General features: G+C 44.4%; 2 long non-coding RNA genes across 2 annotated transcripts; both read left to right on the top strand.

Moving 5' to 3' along the window:
• Positions 1-464: 464 nt before the first annotated feature.
• Positions 465-1,910, top strand: LOC123726639 (uncharacterized). Its single transcript, XR_006758697.1, has 3 exons — positions 465-680; positions 1,453-1,521; positions 1,623-1,910. It is a non-coding gene; the product is annotated as an uncharacterized lncRNA (long non-coding RNA).
• Positions 1,911-5,151: 3,241 nt separating this feature from the next.
• Positions 5,152-8,485, top strand: LOC123726638 (uncharacterized). Its single transcript, XR_006758696.1, has 3 exons — positions 5,152-5,870; positions 7,424-7,478; positions 8,439-8,485. It is a non-coding gene; the product is annotated as an uncharacterized lncRNA (long non-coding RNA).
• The last annotated feature ends 301 nt before the right edge of the window (positions 8,486-8,786 follow it).

Below are 8,786 nucleotides of genomic sequence, written 5' to 3'. Positions count from 1 at the left end.
AGATGGGAGGTATTGAAGTGCTGTGTGTCTGTGGTGATGATGGTCATGAAAACATGGCGTACAGTAAGGCAGGGGGTCCGGCGACAGAATTGTCTCTCTGCCCCAAGTCTAAATTTGTAGAATAGCAGGAAATGTGCTTTAAAACTGGAAAATTGTCTCTCTGATGCCAAGAGGGGGGCCTTTTAAATGTTCAGTCCCTGGGGCCAAGACTTGAGTCCAGCCATGCACGGCAGAAGTCATAGTAAAACCTCTTGTATGCCATTTTTATCACACTGTAGTAGGAGTTGTGTTCTGATATTATGACAGGGTCCTTGATGAGGTTGCTATCATAAATGGGGTCCCGACGCCTAAAAAAATGTTTGGGAACCCCTGCACTAAGGGATTACCTCTTATCCCCCTGATCCTCTAACTTCTGACCTCCAGGGAAACACAGGAGCCCCAGGGTTGTCAGGATTGATGGGTTTTCTAGGAGAAATGGCAGGCCTATCAAATGATTCAATTTTTTCCACTGTGTTCAATTGTTTTGATTTGTATCCCACTGCCATTCTGGTTTGTTCTATCACTCACTTATAACTGAACTGAGTAATCTATGTCCCTCTCTCTCCCTGCAGGGAGACCATGGTCCACCTGGGTCTTCCAGCCCTCGTGGGCCACCAGGGCTGGGAATAGTCGGCCCGAAGGTGAGTAGAACTAAATATGGGAGTGGGTGATATGGTACATTGCCCCCTTACTCAAATCCAGACCTCGAGGTGCTTAGTACAGCTGGTTTTCATTCTTCACCTCTATTTATTTTTTTATTTTATTTCACCTTTATTTAACCAGGTAGGCTAGTTGAGAACAAGTGCTCATTTACAACTGCATCCTGGCCAAGATAAAGCAAAGCAGTGCGACACAAACAACACAGAGTTACACATGGGATAAACAAACGTACAGTCAATAACACAATAGAAAAAACATCTATATACAGTGTGTGCAAATGAGGTAAGATTAGGGAGGTAAGGCAATAAATAGGCCGTAGTGGCGAAGTAATTACAATTTAGCAATTAAACACTGGAGTGATAGATGTGCAGAAGATTAATGTGCAAGTAGAGATACTGGGGTGGAAAGGAGCAAAAAAATAAATAACAATATGGGGATGAGGTTGTTGGATGGGCTATTTACAGATGGGCTATGTACAGGTGCAATGATCTGTGAGCTACTCTGACAGCTGATGTTTAAAGTTAGTGAGGCAGGGTAGGATAGGTATAGGTCTGTAACAGTTTGGATCTAGATTGTCTCCCCCCTTTGAAGAGGGGGATGACCGCGGCAGCTTTCCAATCTTTAGGAATCTCGGACGATACGAAAGAGAGGTTGAACAGGCTAGTAATAGGGGTTTGCAACAATTGCGGCGGATAATTTTAGAGAGGGTCCAGGTCCTCTAATCAGGGACTGATTCAGTTGTCTTCTCCACAGGGTGACCAGGGCTTCCCAGGGCAGCACGGACCACAGGGAGAGAGAGGAGTTGTGGAGCCAGGGCCGAAGGTGAGTGGATGGCAAAGGTCTCCAATGCAGCATACAATATACAGCTGAGATGAGCAGGTGTTGAATGTGGAGGTGAGTGTCTGATCTGTGGTCGTCTCCAGGGTGAACCAGGACCTGACGGATCCTCTGGGATACCTGGTATACTTGGGGAAGATGGAGCGGTCCAACCTAAGGTTGTCACGTCCTGACCAGTATAAGGGTTATTTGTTATTGTAGTTTGGTCAGGACGTGGCAGAGGGTATTTTGTTTATGTGGTTCGGGGTGGTGATTTATTTAATAGGGTGTTGGTTTAGTTAGTTCTGGGTTTTTGGGGTTATGTTCTAGGTTTGTATTTCTATGTGGTCTCTAGTCTTTTGTATTTCTATGTCTAGTTTATTGGGGTTGGACTCTCAATTGGAGGCAGGTGTTTTCTAGTTGCCTCTGATTGAGAGTCCTATATATGGGTATGTGCTTGTGGGAGATTGTTTCTTGTTTTGCCTGTGGGAGCCTGACAAGACTGTTTTGTTGTTCGTGCATTCTTCGTTTTGTTATTTTGGTGTTCCCTTTATTTAAAATAAATAACAAGATGAGCATCCACATTCCTGCTGCGTTTTGGTCCTCTATTCCCGACGACAGCCGTTACAAAGGTAAGCAAGGTGTCAAAAGTTCATTTAGAGGTCAAAGTTCATTGGGCCCCATTGTTCATCTACTATACAGTATAAAGAGCACAGACATTTGAAGTAGTTATTACATAACTTGTTTATTGTCTGCATTTTCTTTGTGTCTTGAAACAGGGTGAGATTGGTTTGCCAGGACTGCGAGGAACAGAGTGTGCGCCTGGGAAAGGAATTCCTGGATTTTTTTTGAAGGTTTAGGGATCTAGAATGTTTACCCAGACAACCACCCAGAGTCCTATAGAAACCTTTAGTAGTTCTGGCCTACCTGCATACACCTACGTTATACACAGCATTGTCTGCTTCCAGTATAAGAGTCATACTGATTAACTCAAACTTAAGCAATACAAGAGAGGATATCCTGAATAGTCAACCTTTGAAGTACAGGATGGACAAATATTGTGCTGGGTCTTACACAACTTAATTGAGTGAGTTTACCAGTCACCCTCTCCTGGGTGACAAAATATTGAACATGCCCTATACGTCAGGCTGGCTGAATAAACATTTCCTGAACACAAAGTCAATATATATCCACTACAACTAGACTCCCTGACTGGTGCTTCACCTTTAAAAGGCAGTTCCAAGCAATATTATATGTCATAATGAAATATGATAAGTTATGAATGGTACCTCTATTGATAACGGAAGCTTAAACACAGTAGTGGTGCTTTTAGAGAATCCAGACAGGGTTGGGCGTCCCAAATAGCATCTTATACCCTTAAAGTGTGGTCCACTGCACTCTCGTGGAACTGGGTCCTTTCTATGACTTCTGCAGTGAAACCTTTGACAATGACGACCAAAATGGTCAAGAATTTGTCCAGGTCCTAGTTATAGGCTAGCTACCTGAGCAGGTAATATGGGAAATGTTAGGGTTAACAATGTTAGGGTTACCAATTCCCCCACCAAAAAAACCTCAGTCTCAACTTACTGTTGATAGTTAAGTTAATAGAATACACAAGGTGCAATTTCGAAATTTGGTTGTGCATCACCAGTCACTCAATTAGCCCATGTCAATTTCTTTTTTAGGTTGGTAAGTTAGTCTGGTGGCCAGCTATCTAAACTTGTAGTAAGCATGGTCGAATTACCGACCGGGGTGGGGCCCATTGATCATCAGCTATCATGTTAAAAACTGCAAACATTTGCCTTCAACCTATGGCAAATTGTGTAGAATTGCAGGAAATGAGCTGTAAAACTGTACATTTTTATCTCCGCTCCATGGCAAGATGATTAGAAATGTAGCGAACTTGCTTTAAAACTGCAACATTTTCTCTATGCCCCATGGCAAAATGTGCAGAATTGCAGTAAATTAACTTTAAAACAGATTTTTTTTCCCCTTTCGCTATTACGAGGGGGCCGCTAAAATGTTTTGCTCGCAAGGTGGAGAGATATTGATGTGGGTACACAGACCCACAAGCCACTGGGGCCCCTTATGATGAGTTCGGTTTTTTAGTGGCCCCCACCCCCATCAAAGTTGCCCATCCCTGCTGTAGATGTTAGAGAATGTTAGTGTTTAAGGCGGGTCATCTTTAATAGAGGAGGCATTAGGATTTATGGCTGGGTTTGGTTTGAAGTGTTTTTTAAAGGAATTCTAGGGGCTAACTTTAGGGTTCGATTATATGGCTGTTTATGAGTGTCATCTGAGGTTCCCTTTCAAGTTACATGTGTGGAATGCCACTTGGAATTCTTCAACTTTTTCAGTCTGGGTGGTTTTCGGTCTTGAGATCTTCACACAACATTTTTAATTATAGATGGTTATAGGCTACATGTGCACCACCAAGTCAGGACAGTTGGCAAAATTAAGAGGGGTAAATAGACCAAATTATTAGGGTGAGGCACATGGGCTACTAACAGCTTACTACACAACATACACTTATTATTACTTTCTTAGCTACAGTGTACATATCTCCCTGGCATATTACATAATTTACGCAGCAGCATACAATAAATGTTTTGGAATCACCTTGTTGTGCTCACTTGAACAGGAAGGTGGCGTGGGAAAATCCTTAATGGGAAAATTTTGCCATCGAAGTCTGGCATTCTCTGGATTTAGGGTGCTTTCAAGACAACTGGGAACTCTGGGGGGGAAGAAAAGGTTGAATCATGATGACGTCAGTGATCTCCAGGTTGTAGCTCTAGAAAGAGGCCCGAGTTCCGAATGTACAATTCCAAGTTGGATGAAAGTTCAAAATGTATTTTCCCAGTCATATTTGAGCACGGCACAAATCATGCTTCATTGACAGCATGGCAAATGTTGAATGTTTATCATTTTAAACTAGGAAAAGAGACCCTTAATCTTAGACTTTGGACCACACAGCCGCTTCACTGAATAGCAGGCTAGTGATTGCTAGCCACACTGATTCCTTCCAAACCACTCATTGTTGAATTTGCGATTTCCAACTTGTGTAATGTTTATCTCCAACGGCCGAGGAGCACCGATACGTTCTATCTATAATTTCTCTTCATTATTTCTCTTCATATGACAAGGATTAAACAGGATTTGCCAGTAGATTGTCGACTTGATTCATGATGATGACTGTTAGCTAAGATTTTGAAAGTATGATGTTGACATGGTCAGTGCAATCAAAGCTATTGTAGATGTAATGTGATTTCACATAATTTTATCAGTGGCCAATGACCTTGAGCCTTCTTGGATGGGCACTTCTATTGTAACTCTATGGCAGCACCCAAGGGGCTAGAATTTTCTAGCTCTACCCTTAGACTTGGCGATGACGTGCAGTCCTCATGAGTGACAGAACACTGAGACGATCACGGCGCAAAACCACCACAGAAAACACTGAGCTACACTGAAACACCTGCATTTTGGAGCTGCCTTACTCAAGAAAAGAGACCACGTTTCTATGCGGCTTTATTAACTCAATTATATATTTTTTTTTACATTGTTTGCAAACTGATATGTGACACGTATTAATGCCAAAATAACATGCAAAACAGAAAAGCTCCGCCCAAAAAAATGTTTTGGGGCCCCACCTGCCCTGAATGACGTGTCACCACTGGACATAACATAGTAAATCTAAATCCTGGACACTTAAATTAGTGTAACATGTTACATTTGGTATGAATACATGAGACAGAAAATGTCTTAAGGCAAAAACGAAAGGAACCCTAACCTTAACCGTTTAAACAAATTCATAACCTTAACCCTAAACTAGCTATTGTTAGCCAGCTAGCTAGCGTTAGCGTTGTTTTTACTATCAGTATTTGCCTTCTTACCATAATCCTCAGATTTCAAAAGACATAAGTATTGCTTCTATTACTTTACAAACTATTTGACTATTGTGTGACATGAGGTTGTTTGATTAGGGATAAAGACAGATGAACAATATGCTTTAACAATACCAGTAAGCTCTCCCACCCATGATTGTATTTTACATCTCTTTTAGAGTTGTTGATCCTATGAGAGGTATTTCTTAACTATATGTTTATGACAATAGCAGTGAACTCCCATTACGCTCTTTTACAGTAGATTTGGCTCATAATATGAAATGTGGCTTTTGACAGCTGGTTCAACATATCAGTGGAACAGGTTGTGTGTGTTTGCTGTATTTGCCTGGTTATTGTTGGTCTGTCATTCGAGGTTCATGATGTTGCGTATCTCACGTCTCTGTTCTTCTGCTTGGCAGTTTTGTAATGATGGGTCTACCAGGTCCTCCTGGCAGGGGTCTACCTGGGTCAAAGGTAAGTGGTATACACACAGGTGCATGCAAACAGCTGCGCACACACACACACAGCAATCCAGAAACAGCCTGTATCTCCGTAGCCCCTACCACCTAGTCCCTACCCCTTATCACCCCTTTTCCCTGACCCATTTCCCTGTATTCCTTTCCCCTACCATTTGCCCCTCCCCCCTAATTCCTATCCCCTACCCCCTAGCTCCTACCCTGTAGCCCCTACCCATATCCCCTACCCCCTCGCTCTATCCATAGCCCCTACACCCTATCTCCTACCCCTAGACCCTACTCCTAGCTCCTATCCCTATTCCGTACCCCTAGCTTCTAGCCCCTAGCCACTACCCCCCTAGCCTCTACCCCTAGCTTCTACCACTAGCCCCTAGTCCCTACCCCCTAGCTTCTAGCCCCTATGCCCCAGCCCCTTGCTCCTACCCCTAGCCCCTCTCCCCTTGCTCCTACGCCCTAGCCCCTACGCCCTAGCCCCTCTCCCCCTTGCTCCTACGCCCTAGCCCCTCTCCCTTGCTCCTACCCCTAGCCCCTAAGCCCCTGCCCCCTTGCTCCTACCCCCTAGCCTCTACCCCTAGCTTCTACCACTAGCCCCTAGTCTCTAGCCCCTACGCCCTTGCTCCTACCCCTACACCCCTAGCCCCTTACGCCCTAGCCCCTCCTCCCTTGCTCCTAGCCCCTACTCCCTAGCCCCTCCCCTTGCTCCTAGCCCAATTGCCCCTATGCCCAATAGCCCCTATGCCCTAGTCCCTCCCCCCTTGCTCCTAGCCCAAGGGGGTGGCAAAGTACAGCCCACGGGCCGTATTTATTATTCTAATATATATATATATATATATATATATATATATATATATATATAATAATTATTATTATTTTTAAACCCTTTTTTCCCCCCCCAATTTCGTGGTATCCAATTGGTAGTTACAATCTTGTCCCATCGCTGCAACTCCCATACGGACTTGGGAGAGGCGAAGGTCGAGAGCCGCGCGACCTTCCGAAACACGACTCAGCCAAGCTACACTGCTTCTTGACACACAACGCCGCTTAACCCGGAAGCCAGCCGCACCAATGTGTTGGAGGAAACACCGTACACCAGGCAACCGTGTCAGCGTTCATGCGCGGCCCGCCACAGGAGTCGCTAGAGCGCGATGGGACAAGGAAATCTCAGCCTGCCAAACCCTCTCCTCTCGGGAGGCCCAAATTGATTTTAACAAACAATTGGTCCCCCATAAAATGCAGACCTCCATTGAATTGCAAAATTCCGTGTGGCCTCAAGCCAAAATGTTTGCCTGCCATAGCCCCTACCCCTGGCCCCTACCCTGGCCACCCCTGGCTCCTACCCCTGGCTCCTACCCTAGCTCCTATCACCTAGTGCTATCACCTAGCTCCTACCCCTAGCCCCTACCCCTGGCATAGACCCTTCATCTGCTGTAGATCACTTATTGTCAACATCTCTTGTTTCTTTTCAATACCAGTGTCCCTTTAAAAAGGTCAAATGTTTTTCTTTTTGAAAATTGTCATGTGGAACTGAACTAATGTTTGTATGTTAAGCAGGGTTCTGTGGGCCAGCCAGGTCCACTTGGTCTGTCAGGTATCCCAGGAGCCCAAGGTAGGGTAACATTATCATACTGGACTGGCATGGTGGGGTGTGCGATAGTGATCATCATTTTATTTTACCTTTATTTAACTAGGCAAGTTAGGAACAAATTCTTATTTACAATGACGGCCTAGGAACAGTGGGTTAACTGCCTTGTTCAGGGGCAGAACGACAGATTTTTACCTTGTCAGCTCGGGGATTTAATCTTGCAACCTTTCGAGTCCAACGCTCTAACCACTAGGCTACCTGCTGCCACATAATGGTGATGATGGTGTAATATTTCTTGGATAATTATGTGTAATTGACAATATATCAACTGCAATTCTAGTTAAATGCCCATGTAATTATAGTATGTCGTTCATGGCCCCACAAACAAAAATACTCTGCTGTTCAAGTGGTGAGGTACAGGTAACTGTCAAAATAAAGGAAAACACCAACATAAAGTGTCTTAATAGGGCATTGGGCCACACATGAGCCACCAGAACAGCTTCAGTGTGCATTGGTATAGATTCTACAAGTGTCTGGGACTCTACTGGAGGGTGCGACACCATTCTTCCACAATAAATTCCATAATTTGGTGCTCCAGAATCTCCCATACGTGTTCAATTGGGTTGAGATCTGGTGATTGAGACACACACACCCTTTAAAACCCCATGCTTCTTCTAGCCATTGTGGTGTTCAACTGGCCATTTTATACATGACCCTAAGCATGATGGGAGGTTTTAATTGCTTAATTAACTCAGGAACCACACCTGTGTGGAAGCTACCTGCGACAATATACTTTGCATCCCTCTTTTACTCAAGTGTTTCCTTTATTTTGGCAGTTACCTGTATGCTCAGAGGGGAAATTGGTTTTGGTACTATCCACTGACGTGGCACAATATTCTGTGTGCCACTGTATACAGTGTTGTGAGCTGTTACAGCCATGATTAACCATGCCATCCATTAGTCTGGTCTTCTTGTGACCTTCAGGGGAGCCTGGGTTCCAGGGGCCAATGGGCCCCCGGGGCCTCCAGGGGGACAGCTTTCCAGGAGAAAAGGTACAAACTTAGCCAACGCTTTTTGATCCCTGCGGGAATTGAACCAACAACCTGAGCCACACAGGACTGTAACTGCCAAACAAACACACAGACCGGTTCAATGACAACATGGACACACACAACCATTTGCTGTTCACTATAAATGTTCTTGTTGATGTGCTTAACAATACTGTCATATTACTCTACACAGGGGGATTGGTGGAGACTGTGGGAGGAAAGGAGACAAGGGAGAATTTGGAGAGCCAGGGTCTATAGGACCCATGGTATGATAGTCTTTTGG

Source organism: Salmo salar, chromosome ssa14 (assembly GCF_905237065.1).
Source record: "Salmo salar chromosome ssa14, Ssal_v3.1, whole genome shotgun sequence".
NCBI classification, from domain to species: domain Eukaryota; kingdom Metazoa; phylum Chordata; class Actinopteri; order Salmoniformes; family Salmonidae; genus Salmo; species Salmo salar.
The sequence above is the reverse complement of the archived record's forward strand: the minus strand, read 5'-3'. Positions and strand labels throughout refer to the sequence as shown.